Consider the following 15,278-nt stretch of genomic DNA (forward strand, 5'->3'; position numbering starts at 1 on the left):
TTTTGGAGGGAAAAAAAGTGCATGGCCTTTATAGATTAAGGCGTGGAGAGGAGGAAAAAAAGACCCACCTTGCGTGCACAATATATATCAGTGAAATCGTGAGTGTTATAAGAAGGGGGCAACCCCGGGAATTCTTTGCACACATGGGGGTATATTTACTAACATTCGTAATTTTCGGAAAAAGGTCAAAGTTCAATCACGAATGACATCGAAAGTGTAAACTTGCAACTTTTTGAATTGATTACGACTAATTTACTAAGCTGTCGTATTCTGCATTTTCATTTGTTCCGATGTCGATGTCATTCGTGTTTTTTTTACATTTTTTACGGCAGTGATTAGCAAAACACTGCCGACTTTTAAAAAATGAATCTCGGCCGGATCTGTGTGATCCGTGCTGGGGTTCATTTTTTTTTTTTTTTTTTTTTAACTAAACACTGTAAAATCTCTAAAAATAATTGCGTGGGGTCCCCCCTCCTAAGCATAACCAGCCTCGGGCTCTTTGAGCCGATCCTGGTTGCAGAAATATGGGGAAAAAATTGACAGGGGTTCCCCCATATTTAAGCAACCAGCATCGGGCTCTGCGCCTGGTCCTGGTTCCAAAAATACGGGGGACAAAAAGAGTAGGGGTCCCCCGTATTTTTAAAACCAGCACCGGGCTCCACTAGCTGGACAGATAATGCCACAGCCGGGGGTCACTTTTATATAGTGCCCTGCGGCTGTGGCATCAAAAATCCAACTAGTCACCCCTGGCCGGGGTACCCTGGGGAGTGGGGACCCCTTCAATCAAGGGGTCCCCCCCCCAGCCACCCAAGGGCCAGGGGTGAAGCCCGAGGCTGTCCCCCCCATCCAATGGGCTGCGGATGGGGGGCTGATAGCCTTTGTTGAAAATGAAAAGATATTGTTTTTAGTAGCAGTACTACAAGTCCCAGCAAGCCTCCCCCGCATACTGGTACTTGGAGAACCACAAGTACCAGCATGCGGCGGAAAAACGGGCCCGCTGGTACCTGTAGTACTATTACTAAAAAAATACCCAAAAAAACACAAGACACACACACCTTGAAAGTAAAGTTTTATTACATACATCCACACAAACATACATACATACTTACCTATGTCCCCACGCAGGTCGGTCCTCTTCTCCAGTAGAATCCATGGGGTACCTGTTGAATAAATTATACTCACCAGCTCCAGGGTCCCAGGCTCCTCGTAGCATCCCTTTGTAATCCACGTACTTGAATAAAATAAAAAAACGGAGACCCGAGCCACGCACTGAAAGGGGACCCATGTTTTCACATGGGTCCCCTTTCCCCGACTGCCAGAAACCCACTCTGACTTCTGTCTAAGTGGGTTTCTTCAGCCAATCAGGGAGAGCCACGTTGTAGCACTCTCCTGATCGGCTGTGTGCTCCTGTACTGAGTGACAGGCGGCACACGGCAGTGTTACAATGTAGCGCCTATGCGCTCCATTGTAACCAATGGTGGGAACTTTCTGCCCTGCGGTTGACCGAAAGTGACCTCACCGCTGAGCAGAAAGTTCCAATAAAGAGCCCGAGGCTGGTTATGCTTAGGAGGGGGGACCCCACGCAATTTTTTTTGCAAAAATAACCACTTTCCCACCCCTTCCCACTGATATACATGCACGGATCTCATGGATCCGTGCATGCCTATCCAATCACGGATATAAAAAGCAGGTCTGGTTTTTTTTAGCACTTTTTTACGAGTTGTAATTTTTCACGGCAGTGTTTTGTTTTTTTTTTTGCTTTGCACTTCTTAGTAAATGACCGAGATTCATACTTAAACAGCCGCGTTTTGACCGATGGTGTATTCATTCGTATTTTTTTTGTTGGACTTCCAAAAAAATACTAAATGCCCTCATCACTGCCGTGATTTGAGTTTAGTAAATTCCCGAGATGACACTTTGAATAAAAAACGGCATCTCGGTCAAAATCGGGACCTTAGTAAATATACCCCATGGTGTTGAATGAATGACCATAAAGATCTGCTTTATACGTGTGTTTCCGTCTGCACTGTTGTAAGTGTTTTGGAAGGGGTTTTCCCCGTTATCACGTCCTTGGTTTATGGGGAATTATATAGAGTGAATATCCAATATACCTCACAATAATACACGAGGATCGGGGTGTATATTCTGTGGGTTTTTTTTCATGATCATATAACGTGAAAACTGAGAGGAAGAAAATTCCAGACCCACTGCTTCAAGAATTAAAGGGAAGTGTTATACTGTGAGCGCCTAAAGTGCAATATTTGTTTTTTTTGTTATATACTTGTTTTTGGTGGATTTGGTGTGACTCCACATTCAAATATTGTTTAGGCTGCAACACAATAGCGCATAAAGGCACCCCAAACTTCTGCATTTTGGTGGAGTCTGTAGTGCCCAACTTCTCTAAACCAACGCATTTCGCTGTACCAACAGCTTTATCAAGGTATGTTTTCCTGCTGTAGAGGTGCCCTTTTTAAAGGCTGTGCTAATTGCCCATTGTTAGCAGCTGAGGGTGATTTCAACATCATCAAAATAACTTAAAATGAAAACCATATCCAGTTAAAAATGTTGATAAGTGTAGAAGACAATTGCATATATCGATATAAAGTGCTTTTAGTGCATATTTATTACAATGTATAGCGAAAACGAGTATAAAAGAACAACATTTCCTGTCTGTGGATCCGATCACATGAACGCATATTTAGCCAATCGTTGGTGGCCTGTGGTGAGTTTCCTGACCATGTGACTGACTGTTTGTAAATACAGCCAGTCTCATGGTCAGCCTGTATCCCCATGTGTATGTCTAACTCCGTCCGGCGGCCTGATCACGTGCGTCCGATCACGTGATCCCGCCCCGTGACTCGCGCGCGTCGCCGGAAGTATGTCATTCCCTTAGTCTGACGTATAGGTTTTTCAATACATGTATACATTCTGGAGCATATGATAATTTTGTTTTATTATATTTTTGATATTATTTGATTTACTATTAAATTTGGATATAAAGGCTAGTTCTCTTTTGCCTGATTTAGTTTTTTCTTTTGGACGAAGGAGAGTATCTCTCTCTATCTTCTCTACTTCAGAGATGGCTTTATTTAAAATATGCTGTGGATAGTCTCGATCTGTAAAGATATAATGTGTTAAACTGACTGTCACAAGAAAATGAGAAAATATAGGGTATATTACATGTATTGAAAAACCTATACTGTCTAAATATTAGAATGTTTACATTGCCTAATTGTCAGAATGCTTATTGGCCAAATATAGTCATGTGATCCAGACACATTCTGGCAAAAAATACATTTATATAGAAACTGCAATGTCTAAAAAGATATATATTGTCTGATAATCTAATACCTATGTAGAACCTACAGTAGGAAATACGCAAGCATAATCAAATATGCTGGCAAAATGATTCTACAGAGGGATATAGATTTCTGCATTGAACTAAGGGCAATGATGCGGTCTGGAAGGTCCGATCACATGACCGCCCCCGGCATCAGACTAAGGGAATGACATACTTCCGGCGACGCGCGCAAGTCACGGGGCGGGATCACGTGATCGGACGCACGTGATCAGGCCGCCGGACGGAGTTAGACATACACATGGGGATACAGGCTGCCCATGAGACTGGCTGTATTTACAAACAGTCAGTCACATGGTCAGGAAACTCACCACAGGCCACCAACGATTGGCTAAATATTCGTTCCAAATACAGGAAATTACCCTGTGATCATGTGATCGGATCCACAGACTGGAAATGTTGTTCTTTTATACTCGTTTTCGCTATACATTGTAATAAATATGCACTAAAAGCACTTTATATCGATATATACATTTGTCTCCTACACTTATCAACATTTTTAACAGGATATGGTTTTAATTTTAAGTTATTTTGATGATGTTGAAATCACCCTCAGCTGCTAACAATGGGCAATTAGCACAGCCTTTAAAAAGGGCACCTCTACAGCAGGCACACATACCTTGATAAAGCTGTTGGTACAGCGAAACGCGTTTGTTAAGAGAAGTTGGGCACTACAGACTCCACCACCTTATACCTGGAACAAGCCTAGAAGTCCGTATACAAGCTAAAACGGGGATCCGGCAGACATCCACTAACAACATAGGAGACCAAGCTTCAAATAGGATTGGGTTGTTGCTCGGAAGAAAGCAAAGGTCTGTCCTAAGAATTTTGTGGACTTTCATCTGCCAGCATTGCAAATTGCCCCCAGGACTGTGGCATAAGTTCCTTGGAGTATATATACCAACTGACTGCTCAACTTCTTACATGGTAATATACCAGACTAATTGCTGTGCTTGCCCAAACTTTTAAACATATATATTTCTTTTATACATATTTTTTTATGTATTTGATGTACATCTAGGAAGTTTTAGATTAAGTGTCGCAACAAATTCTATACAATAAAATACAATTGTTTTTTTTTTCCATATCCAGCTTCCTAAGCGCTGTATATATTGCTTTTTCTTGTCACTTTCAGGGGCTAACTACCCCTTTCTAACAGCAGCTTTAACGAAAAGCTTCTCACCTTAACAAGCGCCGAACTTATTACCTTGGTAATTCCTTCCTCCACAGTCTTCCTGTATACCTCTTTCGCAGGCCAGGTTATACAGCACTTATCCAATCAGCCTCTAAGGCTTGTGTAGTTGATTCAGTGCCAAATTTTATATGCATTTTATGTGGCTTGTTGCTATTAACTGCTGTTTGTGCTCTCAAATTCATACTGTACTGTTTTGTTTGTCCCTGTATTCTTTTGCCTATAACCTATACCAGGTGTTTAAGCTTTTTTGTACCTCACATTTACTTGTAATTAGTGCGGGGTATCACATTGCATGTTTAGTGATTTAGGGGGTCATGCAGACCTGGTCGCACGCTAGGTTTTTTTGCTGCGATCAGGTCAGAACTGCACATGCGTATGCACCGCAATGCGCAGGCACGTCGCACGGGTACAAAGCGGATTGTTGCTGTGCAATGGGTTTTACGAAGAATCCATTCTCACAGCCGATCGCAAGGAGATTGACAGAAAGAAGGCGTTTGTGGGTGGCAACTGACCGTTTTCTGGGAGTGGTTGGAAAAACGCAGGCGTATCCAAGCGTTTGCAGGGTGGGTGTCTGACGTCAATTCCGGGCCCGCACAGGCTGAAGTGATCGCAGCGGCTGAGTAGGTTCTGGGCTACTCAGAAACTGTAAAAGATCTTTTTGTACCGCTCGGCTGCACATGTGATCACACACTTGCAAAGCTAAAATACACTTCCCTGTAGGCGATGACTATCTGATCGCAGTGCTGCAAAAAACTGCTAGCGAGCAATTAGGTCTGAATCACCCCCTTAGTCATTTACACTCTGTGCATGTTTTTACTGTGTCCTCTAAAGGCAAGGTGGAGGCTACTATACTGATTTCATGCAGATCCTGTTCAGCTGTCTTAGACCTTCAGGATCCTGGATTAGATGGTCTCTGTTTAAGATGTCCCATCACAACAGACTGTCACGCCAGTACCTGTGCAAGAACCACCTTGGGTGGCTTCTTTATCTCAGGTTATGATGCTGTTAGTAGAATGCTTGTCAGCTCCTACTTTGCCTCCACAAATGTATTAAAAATAAAAAACTAAGAAATCACATGTACATAAGTATTCACAGTCTTTGCCATGAAGCTCAAAATTGAGCTCAGGTGCATCCTGTGTCCACTGATCATCCTTAAGATGTTGCTACAGCTTAATTGGAGTCCACCTGTGGTAAATTCAGTTAATTGGACATGATATGGAAAGGCACACACCTGTCTATATAAGGTCCCACACTTGACAGTGCATGTCTGAGCACAAACCAAGCATGAAGTCAAAGGAATTGTCTGTTGACCTCCGAGACAGGATTGTCTCGATGCACAAATCTGGGGAAGGGTACAGAAAACTATCTGCTGCTTTGAAGGTCCCAATGAGCACAGTGGCACTCTGATGGTCACTCTGTCAGAGCTACAACATTCCTCTGTGGAGAGAGGAGAACCTTCCAGAAGGACAACCATCTCTTCAGCAATCCACCACTCAGGCCTGTATGGTAGAGTGGCCAGATGGAGGCCGCTACTTTGTAAAAAGCACATGGCAGCCCGCGTGGAGTTTGCCAATGTGTACCTGAAGGACTCTCAGACCATGAGTAACAAAATTCTCTGGTCTAACAAGACAGAGATTGAACTCTTTGGCGTGAATGCCAGGCGTCATGTTTGGAGGAAACCAGGCCCCACTCATCACCAGGCCAATACCATCCCTATAGTCAAGCATGATGGTGGCAGCATCATGCTGTGGGGATGTTTTTCAGTGGCAGGAACTGGGATACTATTCAGGATAGAGGGAAAGATGAATGCAGCAATGTACAGAGACATCCTGGATGAAAACCTGCTCTGGAGCGCTCTTGACCTCAGACTGGGGCGACGGTTCATCTTTCAGCAGGACAACGACCATAAGCACACAGCCAATATATCAAAGAAGTGGCTTCAGGACAACTCTGAATGTCCTTGAGTGGCCATCCAGAGCTCATACTTGAATCCGATTGAACATGTCTAGAGAAATCAGAAAATGGCTGTGTACCGACACTTTCCATCCAACCTGATGGAGCTTGAGTGGTGCTTCAAAGAGGTATGGGTGAAATTGCCCAAAGATAGGTGTGCCAAGTTTGTGACATCATATTCAAAAAGTCTTGAGGCTGTAATTGCTGCCAAAGGTGCATCAACAAAGTATTGAGCAAAGGCTGTGAATACCTATGTATGGTACATGTGATTTCTTATAAATTTGCAAAAATCACCCAAAAACTTTTTTCACCTTGTCATTATGGGGTATTGTGTGTGGAAGAAGGCTATAACATAACAAAATGTGGAAAAAGTGAGGCGCTGTGAATACTTTCCGCATGCACTGTATAGCTCATCTAGTGAAAAGCTCTACATTGCCCATTCCCTCTCCATCCTCCCTTAAGGATGCAACAGATAGGAAAAGAGATTTCCACAGAACCATTTTTTCTCAGGTAGGTGCTATTACATGCCTAGTCATGGCTACTGCTTGGGCAGCCAAAGCTATTGAAGGCTAGGTGGAGGCACTTGAGGGTAGTGTCCTCTCAGATGCTACCAAGGAACAGCTGTCCTGCATTTCTCATATTAAGGAGGCAGCCCCCTATATTGGGGACACAGCCCTTGATACAAGAATACTTCTAAAGTGTCAGCCACTAGAAGAGTGTTCTTGCTTTGCTCCTAGAGGGCGGACTCGATTCCAAGAAAGCATTGGAGTTGTTACCTTTTACAGGGTATATTCTATTTGACGCTGAGCTGGACAAGATAGTACTAACTGTTGCAGCTTCTAAGACAGCATTTTTCCCATCAGTTGTGCCTCCCAAGGCCAAAACATTGTTCTTTAGATCATTTCATCCGCAGGAAAAGCCTAAGGGACAGTCATTCCCTAAAAAGTCCAGTTCCTGTAAGTCCAATAAGCCTAGATCTAAACAATCCTGGGCTGCCAGATGTCCGGCTTTAAGGCCCAGGGAGGGAGACTTGGCATAAAACTACTATGGATGCCTGGGCACAGGAAGTGGTCTCCCAGTGGTATGCCCTCACCTTTCAGAGATGCAGTTTTTTTTGTACGGGTCTACCAGCAAATCCAATCAAGGTTAGGGCTCTTCAACAGGCTCTTCATTCCCTTCTACAATCAGGAGTCATAATACCTCTCCCCTTACGACAACAAAGGACAGGCTTCTATTCCACGATGTTTCTGGTCCAAAAACCCAATGGGACCTTTCAACCATTCCTCAACCTGAAGTCTCTTAACAGGTTCATAAAGATCCCCAGATTTTGGAAACCCTCTTCTCCATTTTTTTGGCTTTGGAACCTGGGGACTTGATGGTTTTCCTGGACATACAGGATGCATACCTGCACGTTCCTATTTCAACCATCAGTGTTTCCTCAGGTTTGCTGTCAATTAGCAACACTTTCAGTTTAGGGCTTTGCCATTTGAGCTTTCCACGGCCCCTCGGGTCTTTACCAAGATTATGGCAGTTATGGCCGCACATCTCAGGCTTCAGGGGGTTTAAATCCTTCCCTACCTAGATGACCTGCTGATTCTAGAACAATCGCCGGAGACTTTACAGCAACATCTCTGACCATTGCCAGTCTACAGACGCACGGCCGGATTCTGAACTGGAAAAAGCCCTCCCTGTCCTCTCAGGATGTTACATCTAGGAGCCATCCTAAATTCACAGGTACAAAGGATCTTCCTGCCACCAGACAAAATATCAGCCCTTCACACTAGCCTGTGCATCTTTCAATAATGGCGAGTGTCCATCCACTCAGCCTTGCAGGTCTTGGGGTTCATGGTCTCCACCTTCGACATGGTGGAATATGCCCAATTCCACTCCAGGCCTCTTCAACATCTGATTTTGTCACGTTGAAACGGTCAGCACCAGCTCATCAGGACGCAGACCATAGTTCTATCACAGAGGTATGGATTTCCCTGTTATGGTGGCTACACACATCCCATTTGAACAAGGGGCATCCCTTTTGGATCCCAGATTGGGTGCTGCTCACCACGGATGCCAGTGTTCGCGGATGGGGAGCAGTAACTTTTCACCAGTACTTTCAGGAACGATGGACTACACAGGACAGAACAGAATGGACAGAATGCCCATCAACATTCTGGAGATTTGAGCAGTGTACAAATAACTCCTTCTGGCACAGGATATTCTTCACAGCAGACCAGTTCATGTACAGTCCGACAATGCTACTGCGGTAGCTTACATAAATAATCAAGGAGGTACTCGCAGTCGGGCCGTCATGAAGAAGGTAGCCCGCATTCTTACTTGGGCAGAGCGTCACATCCCGGCTATCTCAGTAGTGTTCATCCCAGGAATTTTCAACTGGGAAGCGGACTTTCTAAGCTGTCAGGACATCCCCTTCCGGAGAGTGGGCACTGCATCGGAAATATTTAAACTATATTGGTGGACAAGTGGGGCCTTCCAGATGTGGATCTCATGGCGTCATGCCACATTTACAAAGTATCGAGGTACGAGTCCAGAACCAGAAATACCAGCACAGCTTTCGTGGGTGTTCTAGCAGTACGGTGGAATTTCAATCTGGCCTACGTCTTCTCTTCAGTATCACTACTTCTGAGAGTACTTCGCAAGTTCAAGCATGATGGAGGCACCGTGATCCTCATTGCCCTACATTGGCTGAGACATCCTTGGTCTGCAGACCTTCAGGGTCTCTCAGTAGACAATCCCTTCAGACTGCCTCTATGGCCAGATCTGTTGATTCAGGGACCGTGTTTACACCAAGACCTGGCTATTCTGGCTTTGACGTTGTGGCTCTTGAGCCATTCCGCTTGAGATTGATGGGTTTCTCACGCCAGGTAGTGCAGACCATGCTCAGGGCTCGTAAACCTACCTCGGCTCGGATTTACTACAGAATATGGCACTCATTCTGTAGGTGGGGTGCACCTAGAGGTCACGATCATAAAACCTTTAGGGTGGCAAGAGTCCTGGCCTTTCTGCAAGAAGGATTGGATCTGAGTCTCCGTTTGGCGACCCTTTAAAGTGCACATTTCGGCTTTCTGTATGGTTTGAATGTAAGATTGCTTCTATACCTGATGTCTGGGTTCACTACGATCTGCCGGCGGCCGGCCTCCCGGCGACCAGCATACCGGCGCCGGGAGGCCGGCCGCCAACTTACCGACAGTGTGGCGAGCGCAAATGAGCCCCTTGCGGGCTCGCTGCGCTCGCCACGCTATGGGTGCGGTGGCGCGCTACGCGCACCACACTATTTTATTCTCCCTCCAGGGGGGTCGTGGACCCCCACGAGGAAGAATAAGTGTCGGTATGCCGGCTATCGGGCTCCCGGCGCCGGTATGCTGGTCGCCGGGAGCCCGACCGCCGGCATACTGAAGACCACCCCTGATGTCCAGACCTTTCTTCAGGGAGTTCTCAGGATGCAACATCCTTTTGTTTCTCCGGTGACCCACGTGGGACTTATCTTCACAAACTTCACTGTTTGAACCGATGGAATATGAAGATTTAAAATGGCTCGCGTGGAAGGCTCTTCCTTCTTGCCATTGCATCAGCACGCAGTATGTCTGACCGAGGAGCGGTATCTTGTTGCTCCCCCTTTTTTATTTTTGCCGAGGATAGGGCTGTCGTCAGAATTAGGTCTGGCTGCCTACCTAAAGTTATCTCAAGATTTCATATCAATCAGGAGATTTATTTTACCAGCCTTTCAATCCTCTACCATCACGGTAGGTGTAGCCTTGCTGGATGTTGTTTGTGCACTTCAAGTTTATGTGGATCAAACCAAATCTCTATGAAGATCAGATACTCTATTTGTGCTATATGGTTTTCACGAAAGAGGCTGGCCTGCTAACAAGCAGATGGCTTCAAATTACTATTTCTCAGGAATACACTGAGGCAGTCCTTCCGGTTCCAAATACCATCAAAGCTTGCTCCACTAGATCTGTGGGGCCCTCGTTGGCGGCTATTGTGTGGCACTTGCTGAACAATTGTGCAAAGCAGCCATGTGGTCTTCTGTCAAAACATTCCTCCCTTTTTATTCATCCGATACCTTTGCCTACCAGGATGCTGCCTTTGGGCAACAGGTTCTCCGTACCATTCAGGAATGTCCACACTCTTAGGGTAAACTGCTTTGTGACATCTCCATGGTTATTCCTGTGGAGCCTATGGACTCTGATGAAAAAACAAGTTATGGTAGACTTACCATTGCTAACTGTTTCTTTGAGGTCCATATGCTCCACAGGTCACCCACCCTGACACACCTGGCTTATGGGTATTATTATAAGGTCACTAGTTCATTAGTTCTTCTAGTATGATTGTGTTTCTTGAGTGTTCCGTTCTTCCTTCTCCTTTGTCCTGCTCCTACCTTGGGCTTGTTCACTGAAATTGATGGCCTGTGGCTGGGGAGAAAGGACCAGTGGATCCTGGGACCTGAAAGCTTATCTGTTTGGTGTAATTTTTGGAATTTTATTACCCAAATGGTATAAGAGTGTAGAAGACATTAATGAAGGAAAAGAGGGCTCTAAGTCAAGATTGAATATATACACATATAGGGTTCAGACCGGCACTCTTAACGCCTATAGATTCAATATTGCCCTGGTGCCATCCACAACTGCCGACGCAGACTGATACAAACATGCATAGAGAGGTGGCACTCTCAGGTCTTGAAAAATATATGTTACAAACAGGCGTCTAGCACCTTAATGCAATCACTCAACGTTTCTGTTTTATTTTTCAAAACCTTCAGGACAAATTATTTACGGAGCTTACATTACATTTATAACATCCACCCGTGACAAAGTGTTGGTCCACCATGCTGCACGCCGGGACTGGATGGGGTGGTATTTGATATGCCGGCTGTTGGGTTCCCGGCGCTCAGTATACCGGCGCCGGAATCCAGACAGCCGGCATACCGACAACTTTTCTCCTTCTTGTAAGGTCCACGTCCCCCCTGGAGGGAGAATAAATAGGGTAGTGCGCCACCGTACCCGCAGTGTGGCGAGTGCAGCGCGCCCGCAAGGGGCTCTCTTGCGCTCACCCTGCTGCCGGTATGCTGGGCGCCGGGGTCCCGACCACCGGCATAACATCACCCAATAGCGACACGCGACCCCCTGCATTCCACCATCCCGAACGTTGCCTGGCAAAAGATAAACAAAAATATGCCTACACCATAAACATGGCGCTTAACAAGTGTAATTACATAATGCAAAACCTTATAATAAGGATAAACAGGGTCTCATAGACATTCTTATTCATATATGCAAATATACACAGGGAATCATGACGCCATTTTTCAGACACTTAATACCTCTAATTAGGTGTATAGGAAGTCGGAAACTGGTCACTTATAAACAATACAGGTACCCAGAAGCACACGTGATTCCACAGCATTAGCTAGTCATAATCTAAATACCATATGCACTTCTGCCAAAGTGTATTATGACTTCTAATACTACAATATCATATTATGACATCAAGCGCCACCTCAGTCACAGAAAACTGTTCAAACCAGAATGGTCGTTTAACCCATATGGGGTGACAGTATTTAGTCTGTGTATCCAGCATGATTCATACTGGAGCAACTTTTTTCCACGGTCCCCTCCTCTGATATTTGGCGTCACACAGTCTATAATTTTATACCGGAGCGTGTGCTTATGTAGTTTAAAGTGCATAGCCACGGGTTGTTCTTGAACACTGCCTTCTATTGCCTGCCTGATAGACATATGGTGTGTAACCATCCTCTCCTTAAAAGTCACCAAAGTTTTGCCTATATACATCAGGCCACACGGGCACCGTATACAATAGACAACATATTTCCTGATGCAACTCAAAACATGTTTTATTGTAATCCACGTCCCATTGTAATGATGGATGAAGTCCGGTCCAACTTCCATATAGTTGCAGTCTTGAAATGTCATTCTTCACTAAAAAGGTCCTTGAGATTTTTATTCCTCGTATAACAAGGCATGATCTTTGTATTTCGCAATGATTTGAGATCTGGGTCCCCAGATATAATCGGCCAGAGTCTTTTTGCGCTCTTCATGTGTTCACCACAATTCAGCTGGCATAATGCAGTCAGGCAGGTAACGTTCTCCCAGCATCCACCAAACCCAGACTCACCCATCTGACTGCCATACAGAGAAGCGTGATTCGTCTCTCCACAGACCACGTTTCCACAGTCCAGTGTCGGTGTGTTTTACACCACTCATCCCACGCTTGGCATTGGACTTGGTGATGTGAGGCTTGCATGCAGCTGCTCGGCCATGGAAACCCATTCCATTATTTTCAGAATAGCACAGTTTTTGTACTTACATTAATGCCAGTGGAAGTTCAGAACTCTTCAACTATGGAATCAGCAGAGCGTTGGGGACTTTTATGCACCATGCGCCTGAGCAGTCATTAATTCTGCTCTGTGATTTTACATGGTCTTCCACTACATGGCGGAGTTGCTGTTGTTCCTAAATGCTTCAACTTTCTAGTAATATCACTTACAGTTGACCGTGGAATATCCAGCTGGGGTGAAATTTTACAAACCATTTTATTGTAAAGGGGGCATCCTATCACAGTACCACGTTGGACGTCACTGGGCTCTTCAGAACAACCCATTTTGTATCACAAATGTTTGCAACTGGATACTCATGGCTAGGGGCTTGATTTTATACACCTGTGGCAACGGGTGAAACACCTGAATTCAATAATTAACAGGTGTGGTCAAATACTTTTGTCCATATAGTGTATCTGTGAATATATGCTTCCTCAAATCCTTCTGTCTCTTCATGTAATCACAGAAAGACTCAATGATGTTGAGCTCGGGGCTCTGTGGGGTCCATATCATCACTTCCAGGACTCCTTGTTCTTCTTTATGCTGAATATAGTTCTTAATGACATTGGGGGTCATTCCGAGTTGATCGCTAGCTGAAAATGTTCGCAGCACAGCGTTTAAGCAGAAAATTGGCACTACTGCGCATGCGGCGCAATGCGCACGCCCAAAGTACTTTCACAACTGCCGATGCAGTTTCACACAAGGTCTAGCGTCGCTTTTCAGTCGCACTGGCGGCCGCAGAGTGATTGACAGGAAAGGGGTGTTTCTGGGTGTCAACTCACCGTTTTCAGGGAGTGATCGAGAAAACGCAGGCGTGCCAGGAAAAACGCAAGCGTGTTTGTGACGTCAAATCCGAAAAACTGAATGGTCTGAAGTGATTGCAAGCTAGGAGTAGGTCTGCAGCTACTCAGAAACTGCACAATCTTCTTTTGCTGCCGCACTGCGATGCTTTCGTTCGTACTTCTGCTAAGCTAAGATACACTCCCAATGGGCGGCGGCTTAGCGTTTGCACTGCTGCTAAAAACTGCTAGCGAGCGAACAACTCAGAATGAGGGCCATTGGCTCCACATTTATTCTGCAGCAGATCAATGACCCCAAACATACAGCCAATCAGAGACCTCCCTGATGGTATTGCATGATGGATAAGTACCTGCCTGTATTTCTGAGCATTAACGACACTATTCGTGTTAAGTTGTATGTTAAAATGCCTGGAAACCGCATGACTGTCTACTTTATTAATGTTTCGGATATGTTCCTGGATCCTCATTTTCAGGGCTTGTTTATTCTTTCCCACATATTTTTTTCTGCAGGTGCATTCCAGCAGGTTAGTGACTGATATGGTGTTGCAATTCATGAAGTCCTTGATCCTGTATTCCTTGTTATTATCTGCGTCGCCAAAAGATTAAGAAAAAAGTAGACAGTCATGCGGTTTCCAGGCATTTCAACATACAACAGAACTCGAATCCAGATGACCTAACATTCAAGGTTATTGAACTTGTCAAATTAGAAGAAATAGGGGGTGACCTGGCCAACAAACTCTCAAGACGAGAAATGTACTGGATTTTCCAGTTGTTAACAATGACAGAGTAGGCTTCAATGACAATTATGAGATTGCACCATTCTTGCAAGGTGCGATCTTCATCAAATTAGCCACAATTTATTTAAGCACCCTCATCCCTCTCCCCTTTTTGTATAACTTACACCACCTTTTTAAGCACCATTATTCTAAAACCTCCCATGCAACTATATTTCACTTGCAATTGAAAACTTCCTTGATGTTTCCATGTCATGTGACATTACAGTCAAACCACACTGGGGACACATAATCTCATCTGATCTTGGAAGCTAAGCAGTGTTGGACCTGAATAGTACCAAGAAGGGAGACCACCTGGGAAGATCAGGTACTGTAAAACAACTAATGACTTTGCATAATTAAAAGTAATACCAATTGCAGTAGCACCTTATAATAGTTTGTAAAGCACGGATAATATTGAACAATTCAACTTATATGCACCAACACTATCCAATAAGTATATCACTGCCACCATTAAATAACCACTGCTACAGGTAAATACAGTTGTGCTCATAAGGTTACATACCCTAGCAGAATTTGTGATTTTCTGCCCATTTGTTAGAGAATATGAATGATAACTCACAAACTTTTCTTTTACTCATGGTTAGTGGTTGGGTGAAGCCATTTATTGTCAAACAACTGTGTTTACTCTTTTTAAATCATAATGACAACAGAAACTACCCAAATGACCCTGATCAAAAGTTTACATACCCTGGAGATTTTGGCCTGATAACATGCACACAAGTTGACACAAACGGGTTTGAATGGCTACTAAAGGTAACCATCCTCACCTCTGATTTGTTTGCTTGTAATCGGTGTGTGTGTGTATAAAAGGTCAGTGAGTTTC

General features: G+C 44.6%; 1 pseudogene; it reads left to right on the forward strand.

The window, feature by feature from the left end:
* Positions 1 to 14,652: 14,652 nt before the first annotated feature.
* On the forward strand, positions 14,653 to 14,771 carry LOC134984010 (5S ribosomal RNA; annotated as a pseudogene).
* The last annotated feature ends 507 nt before the right edge of the window (positions 14,772 to 15,278 follow it).

Source organism: Pseudophryne corroboree, assembly GCF_028390025.1.
Source record: "Pseudophryne corroboree isolate aPseCor3 chromosome 3 unlocalized genomic scaffold, aPseCor3.hap2 SUPER_3_unloc_3, whole genome shotgun sequence".
In the NCBI taxonomy this organism is placed as follows: domain Eukaryota; kingdom Metazoa; phylum Chordata; class Amphibia; order Anura; family Myobatrachidae; genus Pseudophryne; species Pseudophryne corroboree.